Genomic DNA, 16,094 nt, shown 5'->3' with positions numbered 1-16,094 from the left:
GAATATTTGGTAAGTAGGCAATGTTGAAGAATTGATAAGAAGACTGAAGACCTTGTGAAAGATATATGTATCTTTTAATCTAATAAAGCCTTGTATAGGTCCTTCAGTGAAGAACTGAAGCTCTTGTGATAAGATTTGACAGAATAAAGGGAAAAGGACTCTAAAGGATATGGCAGGAGAGGGAAAGATGCAAGGAATTACAAAATGAGGGGAAACTGAGTATAAAGCAGGATGAGTTTGTTAATGAATGAATGGCAGTGTGATATAGGTGTCTGATGCACACGAAAGACAATTAGACACATTGACTAAGGAATTGTCAGGAGAGAAGGCATACCACCATAAATAACCAGAGGAATTGACTGACTGTACAATGTAGCAAACAACTTGCAAGGAAAATTTATTTTTAGAGAGATCTTTACAACTGTCAATTATAATAGTCTTGTTTTTTAAACAGATGCATTTTCTGACAGAAATGTAAATCTTAAGTTGCTAGTTGTACTGTCATAAAACTGGCAGGAATATCCTACTTAGCACCATCAATGTTTCTCAAAGTATCAAACCCCCCCCCATAGTTCTCTATATAGGAATACAGGTAGAAATTAATTATCCTTTTGCTCTTTGAGCTGTTCTATGCACTGATTCTTCCTGCACCACAAAAGGTATCTCTGGCATGGATATTTTTACAACTTTCAAAATGGCAAACTCATTTCTGTGCTGATGATGGATGTGCAAAAACAATATAAAGACAGTTTCAAATGCTGAGATTTCCAGGAACTCAAGGTTCAAAAGACATGATTACCATCTTCCTACTTCCTGCTGAGCCCTCATATACCAACCACATTTTTAAGTACAAAAAATGGAGTCTAATGAAGGTTTACTTTGTACTTCTTATTCCTTTATATCTATGCGTAGATGACAGAATAAATACTACCTTTGTCAGCTCCATCTTTTTCATTGCCTCATGGTCTGATAATTTTCTCCTTTCCCCTCTCATATGAATTATTCCTTATATACATCCTGGGTTTTAGCCTCTCTACATAATGAAATAGTTCTATACTAGCACTCTACGTTCATTTAGCTGATAAAGTCTTTCAATATCAAAAAATACTTCTGCAATCCTAAAAAGTCAACTTCATATGCTTTCCCACATGGTTTCTCAAACTAAAGATCCTGACTACTCTAAAAATGCTGGATCTATTCAAAGATGTGCATGCATTAGTGGAAACCATAAGGAAACAACTATCTAGCACTTACAGGAATTATATGTGTATTTGCAGCCAGAAGTTTGAAATATTGTCATACCTTCCTTTCTCAGTACACTTCAAAAGAACTAAACTACTGATTATTCTGACAAATAGTATGGCAAATGGAGTTCAATGTGTATACAGACAAGTCCAATGAAGTCAAAAAGAAAGGTTTTTTTACTGAAAAGTTTGTTCAATAACTTAAGACCACTGTCCCGAGTTCTGTTTTCAGTTCTCTAAGATCATGCCCCTTACATGCAATCAAGTGGATCTAGCTCTCTACTTACCACTGAAACTACTGTCTGGTCTTCAGAAACTCAGAAGGTTCCTTCATCACATGCAACAAAGCAAAGTGACCTCAGTCACTCATACAGCTTCCCCTCAAGGCCCTTCACCATCTTCATAGTCGTCCTCTAGATGCTCTCAAATAGCAGAATGTCTCTCTTACCCTGTGGCACCCAGAACTGCCCCCAGCACTCAAGGTGAGGCCACCCCAGTGCAGAGCAGGACAATCCCCTTCCTGCCCAGCTGGCCATGCTGTCCCTGATGCCCCCAGGACACAGGTGGCTGCCAGGGCACTGCTGACCATGTTCAACTTGCCACTGACCAGGATTCACCAGACCACTTCAGTGGGGCTGTTTTCCAGCCTCTCACTTTCCAGTTTGTTCTTACATCCAAGGTTGCCCTGTCCCAGGTGGATTTTCTGCCTTTGAGGAAATCAACAGCCCTACATAATTTAGTACTGTCAACAAACTTACTTCAACACCTGCATCCAAATCAATTAAGAAGACGTTGAAAAGCACCTGGCCCAAGATGGAGCCCTGTGGAACCCTCCAAGGACAGGTCCCCAGTCTGATGTCACCCTATTCACTGTAACCTCTGTGCCCACCTCATGAGCCAGTTACTCACCCATTACATAATGTTATCCAGCTGTGTGCTGGACATTTTCTCCAGAAGGATACTGTGAGAGACAGTACCAAAAGCTTTACTGAAATCCAAAAAGATCACATCAACTGTTTTTTCTTGATCAAGTAGGTAGGTTGCCTTGTCATAAAAGGGAATTAAGCTTCTCAGGCAGGATCTTCTTCTCATGAACCTATGCTGGCTGTGATGGATGACTGCATCAATGTTGCAGACCGAAGCAAAGAACTCATCTCTGCCTTGTCTACGTCCCGGTTTGTGAGGTGATCATCCTCATCATGTAACAGGCTCATGTTATTTCTGGACTGCCTTCTATTATAAATATATTTTTAAAAACTACTTCTTCTGTCCCCCACAGTACTGGCCAGCTTCAAGTCTAACTGAGCTCTGGCCACATTAATTTCTTTTCTATCGTGGAGAGGTGAATTTCTGTATTTCTCCCACGTAATCTAACTTTGCTTCCACTGGGCATACACTTTCCTTTTTTGCCTTAGCTTCAAAAGAAGATCCCTACTCAGCCAAGCCCGGCTAAGAATAACTTGTCAGCTTTGATCTCAGTGAATAAGCACTAAATACCACAAAATACCGAGTAAGTTCCAAAAAGAGAAATCAAGGGATATTAAGAGACCACCTTTGGGTCAACAAGCTAATTTGCTAAGCTGCAAATCATTATATGGGGAAAGACAAGTGAGAAGAACATCCTCAAGCTTACCAGGTTCTTCTAAACTTACCCAAGCATCTGCCAAAATATATTTCTGACTTCATTAAAGAAAGATTCCTGCTAACAGCAGCAGTTTCTTCCAAATCATAAGCATACAACCGCAGTAGTAACTTGCTACTTTTAAGAAACAGGATGCCACTATAAAGACCTTGGTCTGACTCAGCATCATTGCTCTCCTTCTTAATTTTGAATTAATTAAGCTGTGCTCAGGCTTTTGTAGGTTTGGCTTTGTTTTTAACTAAAGGTGATGTTTTCCAAATAATTTAGTGTTTCATTTGGATCAGAGGACTCAACGCCTAGGAAAGAGAATCATGGGTAAGGTCAAAACAGACCACAGTGGGTCATCTAGTCCAGACCGACCACCTGCTTAAGCAAGGTCATCCTGGAGCACATAGTACGGGATTGCATCCAGGTGGTTTTTGAATATTTCCAATGAGGGAGACTCCACAATCTCTCTGAGCAATCTGTTCCAGTGCACAGTCACCTGCACAATAAAGAAGTTCCCCCTCATGTTCAGGTGGAACTTCCTGTGGAACAGTTTCTGCCCATTGCCTCTTGTCCTACTGCTCAGCACCACTAGGAAGAGCCTGGCTCCATTGCCTTGGCACCCCCCATCAGATAATTATAGACATTGATGAGGTCTCCTCTCAGTTGTCTCTTCTTGAGTCTGAACACACTCAGCTCCCTCAGCCTTTCCTCTTAAAATGCTCCAGTCCCCTCATCACCTTTTTAGTCTCTGCTCCCCCATTCCAGAAGTTCCATGTCTCTTGTGTCCTGAGGAGCCCAGAACTGGACGCAGCACTCCAGGTGTGGCCTCAGTAGGGCTGAGTACAGAGGCAGGATCACCTTCCATGACCTGCTGGCAATGCTCTTCCTAATGCACCCCAGGATACCATTGGCATTCTTGGTCACAAGGACACGCTGCTGGCTCATGGACAGCTTCTTGTCTTCCAGGTCCCACAGGTCCTTCTCCGCAGAGCTGCTCCCCAGCAGGTCAGCCCCAGGTGCCTGAGGCTGTTCTTCCCCAGGTGCAGGACCCATCATTTGCCTTTGCTGACTTTCAGATGGTTCTTCTCTGCCCATCTCTCCAACCTGCCGAGGTCCCTTTGAAGGGCTGCACAGCTCTCCAGAGTGTTGGCCATTCCTCCCAGCTTTGTGTTTTCAGTGAATTTGCTGAGAGGGCATCTGCTCCTTCATCCATTTCATGGATGAACAAGCTAAACAGTTCTGGGCCCAGTACTGAGCCTTGGGGGACACAGCCAGCGTCCCTGGACAGAACTACAGTGTCCCTGATAGAACTACACTTCCTGCCAGTAGAGGCAAGACATATTCGCTCCCTTTAGCTGTACCCCCTCGCAAAGCAGCGCTGCTCCCGCTTTTAACTCCTCACTACAGCAGCTCTGCAGCTGCTCCGACGCCGGCAGCGCCGACACCGCGGCTGCCATGGCAGCCGGGGACAAACAGCGACAATCTGCTGAGCGTCCCACAGAAACCAGGGAGGCACAGGGGTGTTCAGGCAGCCGCGAATACGATAGATTATGAACAGGAGATTCTCCTTTGCTTTTCTTATACAGGGCTTTCAAGGCAACCAGCCCAACCAGTGGGCAGGGAGTGCCCACTGGCACCCTCAGGAAACTCGGGGTGGGGTTGCGGGTGGCAATATGGCCCCTGGGCAGGAGCAGGGGTGCTGTGGGAAGGACGGCGCGGCCCCAGCCCCCCCCCCGCTCACCTGCGGCCCCGGCCGCGATGGCCGCCGGCCCCGACGGTTTCAAACTGCCGGAGCGGAAGAGGAACCACCTCTGCGATAGGCTCAGGGTTCCTTCGCAAGGCACCCTCCGATTGGGCGGCTTGGCGGCGAAACAGCCAATGGAGTCGCCAGGCCGGGGGCGCGCAAGCCGCCAGCCCCGCCCCGCCTGCGGGCGGCTCTTGACGCGCGCTGATTGGCGAGGCTGGCCGGGCGCCGGCGGGGGCGCGCGGCGCGGTCCCGATCCGGGTCGGGCCAAAGGGCGCGGGGAGGTGCCGGGCGCGCGTGCCGCGGGCCCGCTTGGTGCGTGGTGGCCCTGGCGGTGCCGGGAGGGCACCGTGCCAGATTAAGCTGGGGTGGGGGGCCTGGGTTGTACAGCAGCTGCTGACGGGCATTCTGAGCAGAATGAAGATTAAAAAAAAAGAAATAAAAGGGAAACGAAGAGAGGGAATTCCTTGTTGGAGCTCCTTCATTCTTAAGCGCTTCAATCTATGCTAATAATGAAGCTATAAACCGTCGCCGAGCAGGGGTTTTAGATAATTTGTGCAGTAATGCTGCAGAAGGAGGTCTTGGCTTGTAGTTTCCAGCATTTCTCTCCAGGACAGGCTTTCCCTAAAACTTTGTGTGGGCACACAGGCAGGATGGATTCGGGAGCTAAATCCAGCCAGCGCCGTGGCAGGGCTGTGTGTCACACACCCCACCTGAGGCAAATAACTCTCCTTGCTGCCATCTCTGGGCTGTAATAGACAGAAATAGAACAGCGGGTTTTAAAGATTTTAACATCAGACATCAAGGAGTAGAGAGTCCTTCCATCTTCCGGCATTCTTTTAACTTTGAAAGCATTGTAATTGATCTTTCTGTAATGCAAACTGTGACACTGAAGATGATGCAGTATTATTTCAAAATTATTTACAGCACTGAACTCCTGCTACAGCATGGCACTGAGGATATTAGTGCCACAAGCCTTCTGGTCAAGCTCTATAATATGAGATCTTACCTTATATAGCACGAACATTTTGTCTGATAACATGAGAAACATAGGTTGGGCATAAAATATGCAGATAGATACAAAACTATAACTTGTTATTTGCCCTTTATAAATGTTCAAAACAGTACATGTACCTCGTTTCAGAATATTTTGCCCTTGTGAAACAGTTGAGCAAGTAAGGGCCACCAAAAAATTTCACCTTGCTTAGTGGCATTTAAGACCTCCTAAAGTGAGCCTTTTCACACAGTAGAAGCCTACTTCAACATTTGTTGAAGTTCTCATTTAGAATAAGTGGCAATGGAGGGTTGTTTTTAACTGCAGCATCTGATAAGATCAGCATGATTTGATGAGCAAAAATTCCAGCCTGAGGAGTCACCTACTGTGCAGTCATTGTGTTCATTAAGGCCTACAATGACATTAGTTCGTGTTAGTTTCCAGAAAAGCATAATGGAAGGGCTGCATTTGCAGATGGATTTTAGTAAGCATGCAGGAGCTTGTAGTTTCAGAAATACATACTTTTTAAAATCAATTTGGTTGCAAATATCTATGATAGGATCTTAAGTTCCCATTATGGTTATATGTGCAGTAAAAAGGAACTGCATTTTGTAAGGACTGCAGGAGCACTGGACTCAGACCTTGTCCCATTCCCTTTCTTGAGTGCTGAACTGAAGCTGTCATTCAGTTGTAATCACGTATTGGTGACCAATGTCTACACTAAAGCAAAGCCTACCTTGTTCTCCCTTGCCACAAACTGGCTTTTCCAAAAGGTCATAGCTGAGGGAGGATATTGCAATAAACCAGAAAACCAAAGTATTTCTGGACAAAGTGGAGTAGAGTTGTTGTTGTACCCTAACAGCAGTGAATTTGTAGGATTGGATCATCCCTCAATTCTAAAATAAGCTTCATGAGACATAATGCTGTTTGTGACCGGACTGAGTTGCCCTTCATAGCAAAGGCCAGGAGGTGCAGTGGCATTTGGAGCCATGAACCATGGCAAGATGTCTGGTCACAGGATCTCCTCTACGCATATCTGGTGTTTTAGGAGGCTGGACTCAGCTAAGAGTGAGGGAGAATATCTTCCTAAGACCAACTTAAATCACAGAATTCAGACAAGCCCTTCTGAGACTTCTAACTACTAAAGCACAGTCTCCAAATAAATCTACCTTTTTTTTTTTTTTTTTTTTGGGTGTGTTTCACATAAGGTCACAAGAAAACGGAACTGGTGCATGCTAGTGAAAATGAGCACGTTTCCTGTCTCAGACCAAATAATTTAAGTTTATTTATAAAAATGGAGAGATGACATATGCTTCTATCATGCTTTTCATGTTAATTTGTTTTGTATGATGCTGGTGTAAAAAATATGGTGAATCTTTCTTTATAAAATAGTTTTAAAATACATGACTACCAGTGGCACATGAAAGATAGCCTTTAAATATGTGTTTAGCTTTCAGTCTTACATGTTTGGAAAAATGCAGACATTTGAAAATGCAAGGAGTTTGCAATGGGTACTCAAACCAGTCTTTGTGATGCAAACATCTACTGCTACTTTGTAATTAGATGGATAAAAAGCAAAGGAGATCAAATGGTATCAAGCTGATTACTAGTATAAAGGGATAATTGTAGGTAGTTAGAGACCAATGAAATGACAATAATTACCCTATTCCCACACTGGAGATTTTATGGTGTATCTGATTAAACCTTCTGTTGAAACTTTCTGATTTTGAATTGTATTTAAAAAATACCTTCCATCTTTCATGTTGGATTCTGTTGTACAATAAAATGTACAATTTTTTTCACAGAAGGAAGGAGAGTTTTCTGTCCTTTTATGACCACATATGTTTATCTGCTACTCTAGCCAAGCAAATGCTGCAGTAGTGATTGAAGTCAGGAAAAGTATGGTTGTCTGTGTAGACTAAGAATTAGCTTTGAAGCAGGTGCTGTTCTGAGCTTTTGAAGTAAACAGGTAGAAGGGAAGCAGGAGTTTGAACTGATTTAATGGCATTAACACACCTAACATCAGAAAGTCACCTTTTCTTTCCTTGAGACAGTTTTTGAGGAATTCAAAGTAAAAATAAATATCATCCAGTTTATATGAAACAATAATGAATTATTAGTGTTTTCTGTAGTTCTGTAGGTTGCTGAAACACATTTCCAGTGTTTTCTATTTCCCTCCTGTATGTATCATGATAATGTGATGGAAGACCAGATATTTTGTTTTAACTTAATAGTGGATACTGGAGTGGTTATTGTTTGAGTCTACCAGATTATCTATTTGATTGTTTGCTGTGTGAACACAAGATCTGTCTCCTCTCATGTGGAGTGCTAGATGCAGTCCTGGCTTCTAGGTCGGTCTGTGCCTTGTACCGTGTGGTCTCACCATCTCTCTTGTGCTCCATTGCTCCAGGTGTCTCCAAGAGAGCTGTTGAGTGTCTGGAGGCAGAGAGCCAGGCAGAAGGCACTAAGCTACATCTTTTGGGGCTTTACATTCAGAGCACTGTCACATTATGACTACTGCCTTGTGCAGTGGGACCATTGTAACTGGGTGGTCCAAGACCATTCCTTTTCCACCATATGAACTGAAATATTAAAAATATGGTTGACAGATCACTCATTTCAAGCCTTACAATGAATTTTTTGTTCTGACTGCATTAAGAAACATTTTTGAAAATACCACTATTTCATACAGAATTGAAATCCTTATTTTATACAAAAAAATAATGTGTAACCATAGTGAATATGGGCAATGTGGCAGTGATATTGCAGATACTTTGAAAATTACTGATATTTTTTCTTGTGATAATGCTGATAGTAGAAACAAACTTACCTTGTGAATATCAAACACCTCAGTGTTATAGGGCTCTATCTTCTATCTATTTATCCCCCTCTTTTCTTGTAAAAATACTCTTCTGACTATGCTGTCTCTTATATAATGGTTAGTGCATATACAAAGTATATATTGATTTTTAGAAATATATCAAGGGAATTGTAATCAGTATTTAGAGACTGAAAATAGTCTCGAGTCTAGTATTTGCTGTTATCTGAAAATATATTCCCCCCTTTTTTTTTTAACAGGTGTATCACCTTATATCTTGACAGACACAAGACAATGCTGAAGACCCTATAAATATGAAAGGCCCAGTGAGCATGTTCATATGTATTTAAAAGTTCCTTGTTGTGCTGTGTCATTTTTGTTGCAGATGATGTAAAGTTGGTATGTTCTGTTCACCCCTGTTCACTCCTATTATATGGTTCTGCCCTGGTTCTCCCCTCCCCATCAGTTCATGCCAATCCCCTTATCTCCACCCCAATTGTCCTTATTTGTGATAATTCATTACTGTAACCCCTCCCCAGACCCCTATCCATCACTCAGCGGCCCCTCCCATTGTTCCAGAATCTTCTGCTGTTCCCGTCGAGTGATTGGATTAGGAGCCGGGGTCCCGCCCCCAGTCCAAATGCATTTGTTACCCCAACAGTCACTCCTTTGTAGCCCCCCACCCCCCTGTTTCCCGATTGGAGCTGGGTCCAGTTCCACCACTGTTCTCCGCCCCCTTTATAACCGCGTGTAACCAGACACCCCCACCCGCCCCCCCGGCGTCTCTGGCCGGCTAGTCCCCTTGGCGTTTAATAAAACTGGATTTTTGCCCCCGGACGGAGACCCTCTTTTCTTCACTTTGCCGAAGCTGCCTCTAAATATTCCAGCTAGGTGCTCTCTGGACACCGCAGTGCATCCGGAGAGTGCCCCCCGGTGCTGGCTGTGTCGGAGCTAGCCGCCGTCGATCCTGCTCCCCCAGCCGGGAGCAGAGGGACACAGTGCAGCAGTTCCTCCCAGGGCATTTGAGTGTTTTTCACTCAAATAAGTGTTTTGAGATCAGTCATCAGTCTTTTCCCCATCCGTGACAACCTATCATGACAGAATTTATGAAGTGATTTTTCATGAGTAGCAATGATGGTTTTTCTACTATAATTACTTCCTGACATGTTAGATAAGGATTTTCAGTTACAGAGAAAAAATGCTTCTCTTACAGTACCTTAGGTAACTGTACATTCACCTGTTTTTCAAGCTTCTCTCTTTTATCAAGTGTGATACCAAAACAGATCTGTCAATAATTTTGCCAAAAAGCATTTTTGTGTTTTTTCTCCTTTTAAACTGTCGAGAACAGGTGAAATCTCTTCTCATAAGATATTAAAAGATCAACATCTCTAGAGATCTTTCAGTGACTGGGTGCACATGCACAACATATTTGTGATGACATATTCAGCTTCAGGGGCAATAGAACACCACCATGCTCTAGAGTATTGAATGACTGTAAAAGGCAAAACATCAGCTTTCTTCCAAGACTAGCATTAGGACTTCCCACTGAAATATGTTATTGAAAATCATATATGAAGAATGAATGCTGGACTTAATTGTTCCTTAATTGTTCCGTAATTGTTCCTCGCAGCAGCATACAGGATTTTACAGAAAGCTAGAAATGTATTTCTTGTAGGAGTTGGCAGCAATTAAACTGTTCTTGTTGAAAATAAGTAAAAGGTTTTCCAAGCTTGCTTGTATTAATGATCTGTTCCTAAGGAAAATGCAATCTTTATAAATAATAATTGTGATGTTTATTGCTATCTTTAAGAAATCTGCACACTGTTCTTGCTTTTACCACTTTTAAGAGGTTCTTTACACCAAGAAATACTAGGCAGGTTTTTTGGATGATGTTTCCATCATATAATACAGACACTTTTGGCAAATAAAGCGCAGGAAACATTTGAAATGGTTAATGTGCAGCTGACAGTCAGCCTTCCTCCAAGAGCTGTCCATTTGCTTGAGAGATGGTATAGCAGTCAAAGTGTTTTAGCATCTCTTCAGCATCTTACGACAGGATCAACACGTTGGCTGTTGAGAGCTGTAAACGTGTATATTTGCATTCTGGTTTGGATGTTTTCAGCTCCTTTGCCTGCAGCGGTCACTTCCTCTCTCCCCATTCTTCGGCAAGGTCTGCAGTCCCTGTGCTTGCCTGCTCCGCTTCACCGCGGGCTGAAGGACACTCTCCTGGAGCAATTTTTTCCCGAGACGTGAGTCAGCAGCTAGGTAGCTGACGGCATTGCCGGCATGGGCCACGCAGAGATGTGCCCTTGCAGTGACGCAGCCTTTGCTCACGCAGGAGTCACCAAGAATTTTTACATCACCTCTACACCAGGTGGCAGCATATCGTGCTGCTCTGCTCGTGATCTGGTTTGAAAGGCAAAACCGCTCATAGTATGCAGCATTCTGTAGAATTCAGTCATTACAGATCTGATCTGCTAGCCCCCCCCCCCCCCCCTTTTAAAAAAAAAAAAGTGTTATTACATTTATGTCTTATTACATTAATGTTGACAAATACTGGTTAAATGACATTAACTATAAGGAAGAATTCAATGAGATGGTCCAAATGGTGTAAGAGTATGCACTAGAGGTACCTTTTAAGTTTTAGAGAGTGCTGTTGGCATTCATTTTAAGATGCAAAAAGGTATGTCTTGCAACAGTTTTTTCTTTTAAATTTTCTGGAACCTAATTACTAAAAAATTCTCTCCACTAATAAAGATTCATAGTACTTGAAGGACTAGCACCTTCAATATAGACTGTAATAAAAACTTTGGTTTCTATTAAAAGGCCTTTCAAATAACATTCAGTCAGATATCTGTGACATTCAGGCTGAAATGTTTCTTGTGGTATTTATACTGCCAACTTAAAGCCTTTTTATTGCAGACATCTTCTGGGCTATTCATTGTGGATTCCCCTTATAGTTGCTTAACGGACATCAGAGGTGGCCTCATCTGGGAAGTCTTCTAGTCTTTCGTACTCCTACCAGAGAAACAAGTGCCTGCAGGATTCAGTTGATCTCATACATTTCTAAAAGGTCAGATGAATCATACCACAAAAGTGCTTATTACTCTGTTGTGACTCTAGAGTCTAGAAAGCTAGTTCAGATGTCTACATTTTAGACATTTGCATTTGCTGAGATGATTCCAATCTTTTGAATGTAATTGTACTTCTGATGGAACAACAGGTTCTCAAAGGATTTGATTATTAAGCCACATTTTTTTTTTCAGTTTGGCATCCAGACTCTACAAGCCTGGCTTGGACATTGATCTGAGTTATTCTATCCATTTTTTTGGAGTAAGGAGACACAACTCCCTATACATCAGGTGAGAAATAAGTCTGGTAGTGCCTGTTCCATTTCATTTCACTGTATTAACATTATGAAAACATAGTAAATACAATATAAGGGAAGAGATTTTGTTAAAGTCTTCAATGTCTAATTCTTTAAGATTTGTAAAACAAATGTAAAAAGCAAAACATAAGTCTTTAAATAAAAGTTTATGAAAAATTTAACATGCAGATAAATAAACTGACAAATGAAACTTTTATGTAAGACAGTATTATGAAAGAGAACAGGAAGATAGAGTGCATATGAAACAAATGATACAGACAAAACCAAATCCTTGAGCGTGAACTGAAATTAGGGGCTAAAAGTGCTTATGGAAATGTTTGCAGCCTTAAATGAAAGAAGAAGGAGAGGAAGGGATATGAAGGTGTGTGTGCGTGTGTAGATAAGTGACAGCATTTTGGGCAGAATGTCAAAAGCTTTGACATTGGAGTGAAGCCTAACAGAACCAGTGACAGTGAAATGTAAGTGAGTATGGGACTACTTTAGAATGAGCTGATTAGGCAGCAAAGTCAGAGGCTACTGTTTTGGAAATCCCACAAGAAAAACTATATTTTACTTACTAATTTTTGGAATTCATTAACTAATGAATTTACTAATAATGAAACCACACAAAATAGTTTTCTTATTTCAAGGTGACTAGCAATGCTAGCACTCAGAACATCTTTGATTGTCTTTACAAGACGATATTGAGACAGTGATTGAAGGTTGAGGTGGCAAATGTAACTGAATACAGTGTTATCTAAAATGTATTATTATGTACATAAAACCATCCCTGTCTCTGCCCATACCATGTTGTATTTTGACCTGTCCGTCTTTACCTGGGAACAAGGTCTTTGGTTGCAATAAGAGCATGGGTTTGGTTCTTAATGATTGTTATCCCTTCCTCTTAAAAATGCTATAATTAAACTGGAAAAAAAAAATCAAAGAAAGCTAAAACGGATGATCTAAATCATGATTTTACAATAGAAGTACTGATTAGGGAAACCAGAGTTCTTTACCCTGGAGAAAAGATAGCTCAATGGAAATGTTAAAGAGGGCTAAAGAACTCCAGATGGTATGAAGGTTGTGCATTAAGGATTTCTTCTTTAGTCTCAATTCCAGTAAAGAACTGGAGTTGAGTGTCAGTTGAAGCTAACAGAAGCTTCATTCAAAGCAAGCAAGAAAGCTTGGTTCTTCATCTCGTTTTAGCATCTATAATATCTTTTTCAAGAAACTTCACAAATTCACTCTACACATTTTATGGGCCTTCAGAATAGTGGTTAATTTAGAGAAGGAATATCCACCAATACCTGTTGAATAAAAAAAGACATTATCCCTGGCTAAGGAATTCCAAATGTTGCAAATTTTTGGAGGTTAGATTATTTGGTGAAGTCTCATTATGTGCTGTATTGTTCCCTTTTTACTTTGGGTGATCTTTTGGAGAATGGTCACTAGGTTTGGTGAATCAGTAGCCTTTGCCCTGACCTAGAATCACTCTTATGTTAGAAACAAAGCCGATTTTAAATAATAATCAATTTATGCGGTAGTGTTAGACTAGAATTACAACAAAAGTGTGTAATTTATATTGAGATATTTTTCAGGTAGATATATGAAATCTATCAGATTGCATTTAAGGTAGAGTGATTCCTTCTTATTCTATGTGTGAAGTACAATTTTCTGAATTGTAGTTTCAGGAGTGTGCTTTAAAAGATTGAAAATTTTAGAATGCATCTGTCCTGTAGCAAAACTAATCAAGATTATAAATAGGAGAATAATGGGTGAAGGGGCATATTATCTTTAACTCTTCAACTCTAATGTTTTCTTCCTCAATAGCATCTGTCTTGCTTCTCTTTTTGGCTTAGTTTGCTAGATTTTGTTTAGTTTCCTATCTCCCACTTCCTTCAGTGAGCAATAAGTGTATTTGTGCCAAAACCAAGAACACTGACTTCCTTCTTTAGACTGTTACCATTGTGTTTCTTTTATAGGAGAGCCAAATCTGTGCCAAGTATGTGGTAAGTGCCGCAGTAATTCACATTTTCCTGCTTCCCTCCTTCATGAATGCATGTTACACTTTCCAGCATGTGATGTGAATGCAGATGGATCTTTGTAACTGGAGGAAGAAAACAAAGGAACACAACTGTTTGCTTGTGTTGTGGCTGTGTATGTGAGACATGAGGGGAGAAGGTACCCTTTCAATGTAGTTTTCATTTTAACAGAATTATTGAATGTGGGATCATAAAAGTAGTTAGCATTACCTGTCCAACAGTCTTGTATCTGTTTGGATGCAGAAAGTCAGACCTATTTAAATGAAACTGGTGTTAAAATGAAGACAAAGGGCTTATATTCAATTATATATACAAGTGCTTATATTCAATTATATATACCTTTTAATATGAAGACAATAATTTAGAAGAGCTTTAAAGGTATTAAATTTTTTTACCATCAAGCTCTTACTCACTAAAGTCTATGTGGGAATTTCTTTTTGCAGACCTTGGAAACATACCACCCATCTGTAGGCAGGTATTACAGCTCTCACAGCTTTCCTTTCCATTACATAATAATACAATACTCAAAATTCAGCTGAAAAAGACTTTTCAGTGGACAACCTGCAAAAATAAAATACTGAGACAATTTTTAAAAAGTGTTCAGAGTCGTTAGCGACTTAAAGATTGTAGTAAGAAGCAGACCTTTAAAGAATGCCTGAAGTGGATGAGCTACTGTGTTGAAATACAGAAACTGGGAAACCGGAATTACTTCCAGTAATGTATCTGACCCACAGAGTACTGGTGTGTGTTAGTGCTGGTCTCCTTTTGGATTATAAATTGACTTTGATGGATTGTGGTTAGGAGCAGGAATAAAAACAGAGAAGATACAGCAAAGGTCAAGAAAACCTTAGAAATGGTTCACTCTGGACAAAGGCAGAAGCCAATGCAAATGCAACCAAACAAATTCTCTCTCACAACAACAACAAAAAAGTATGTTCTTTATGCTAATTTTGAAGACATTAATTTAGAAGACATTTGGGATAAGATTTTGCTTGCATAAATTTAATTATTTAGCTCAGACTTATATCTGAGCTAGAAGCCAAAATATGTGATTCATTTTGTCCTAAAGCAGAAATCTTAAACCTGTTAGAGGATGCAGGTGACATCTAAACCTAAATGAGAAGTATTCCAATATTTGTTGAGGTAAAGATGCCCTTACTGTGCTGTGATGCAGGAAGATGAATGTGGAGAAAAGAAGTTTCTTTTTCAGATTCAAGTTCAAAGACACAATATTCATGTTTTCATGGAGTGTTACATTGGGAGATAGATCAATATTGTTTCGTTAGCTTAACAGAAAGGTAGTTATGTGTATTGAATCTTCTAAGAAGGAGACAGCCTGAAAAGGAATATAAAAGGAACATGGGAATTTGTGAGGAGGAGAGGTATTGGACTGGAAACAGCAGTAGTCAGAATGACATTTGACACGGTGAGAAACTGCTCTGCTGGAATTGAAACCCCTATCTAAGGGAGAAACATCCTCCGTGTTAGATGGCATGAGGTGTTTGCATCCAGCCAGTAAACTGTCAGTTCAGGCTGCAACAACACGTACCCACACTTGCAATGTGCATATATGAAGTCATGGGGTTCTTTCACACTAGAGTCAGCAGGTTGTAATGAGCTGAACAGATCCATGGAAAGCTAGGCCACCCACAGCTCTAGCAGGAGATGTGTAAGGAGGACAAGCACACCCGCATTAGGTGTGTGCACTTTTAACTACTCAGAGGTCCTGTGAGAAAGATGTGCACATGTAACTGTGTTTTTCTGTCTGTCATTAGAGCATTTTGGGTGGGTTGTTGCAGGAGGTAGTTTTTGTTTGTGTATATTATAAGCATTTCATATGCATCTAATATTGTGGTTTATTAGCATTTTGCTTGCATCTAATATTGTGGTTTATTTGTATTGCTGATTGTTAAATATAGAGATCACTGATTGATGGTTAATTACATGATGTTAGTAAGTTGCTTCAATTCTGATTTTCCCTCTGATAATGTATAATGTTTAGCAAAATGTCTCTGAGCTGGGTATACTGTTACTGTAGTAAACACAGCTGTGAAATACAGCATCACAGAAAGGAGAAGACTAGGGTTTTGTTTAGCTGTTGAGAAATAGCAAAATTAATAGCTGAGTGATAAGTGAGTTTGGATATATGGCAGATCTTGCCAGTCTCTGAAATGCCTATCAATGAAACTTCTAAAATTTTTTCTGTAGATACAATGAAAAGATAAGTAAGAGTCAGTTTTGTATCAGTTAACAGT

At 40.8% G+C, this 16,094-nt stretch overlaps 1 protein-coding gene across 7 annotated transcripts in view; it reads right to left on the bottom strand.

Moving 5' to 3' along the window:
- The window catches only part of POC5 (POC5 centriolar protein), a 41,176-nt gene extending 36,442 nt beyond the window's left edge, over positions 1-4,734 (bottom strand). For 5 of the 7 annotated variants that reach the window (XM_038124399.1, XM_038124401.1, XM_038124400.1 and 2 more), the window contains exon 1: positions 4,616-4,734. The gene's annotated coding sequence lies outside the window, so the exon portion shown is untranslated. The remainder of the gene's footprint in view (positions 1-4,615) is intronic. The other 2 variants (XM_038124403.1, XM_038124404.1) reach the window with 2 other exon arrangements.
- Between the last annotated feature and the right edge of the window lie 11,360 nt (positions 4,735-16,094).

This window comes from Motacilla alba, chromosome Z (assembly GCF_015832195.1).
Source record: "Motacilla alba alba isolate MOTALB_02 chromosome Z, Motacilla_alba_V1.0_pri, whole genome shotgun sequence".
Lineage (NCBI taxonomy): Eukaryota > Metazoa > Chordata > Aves > Passeriformes > Motacillidae > Motacilla > Motacilla alba.
The sequence above is the reverse complement of the archived record's forward strand: the minus strand, read 5'-3'. Positions and strand labels throughout refer to the sequence as shown.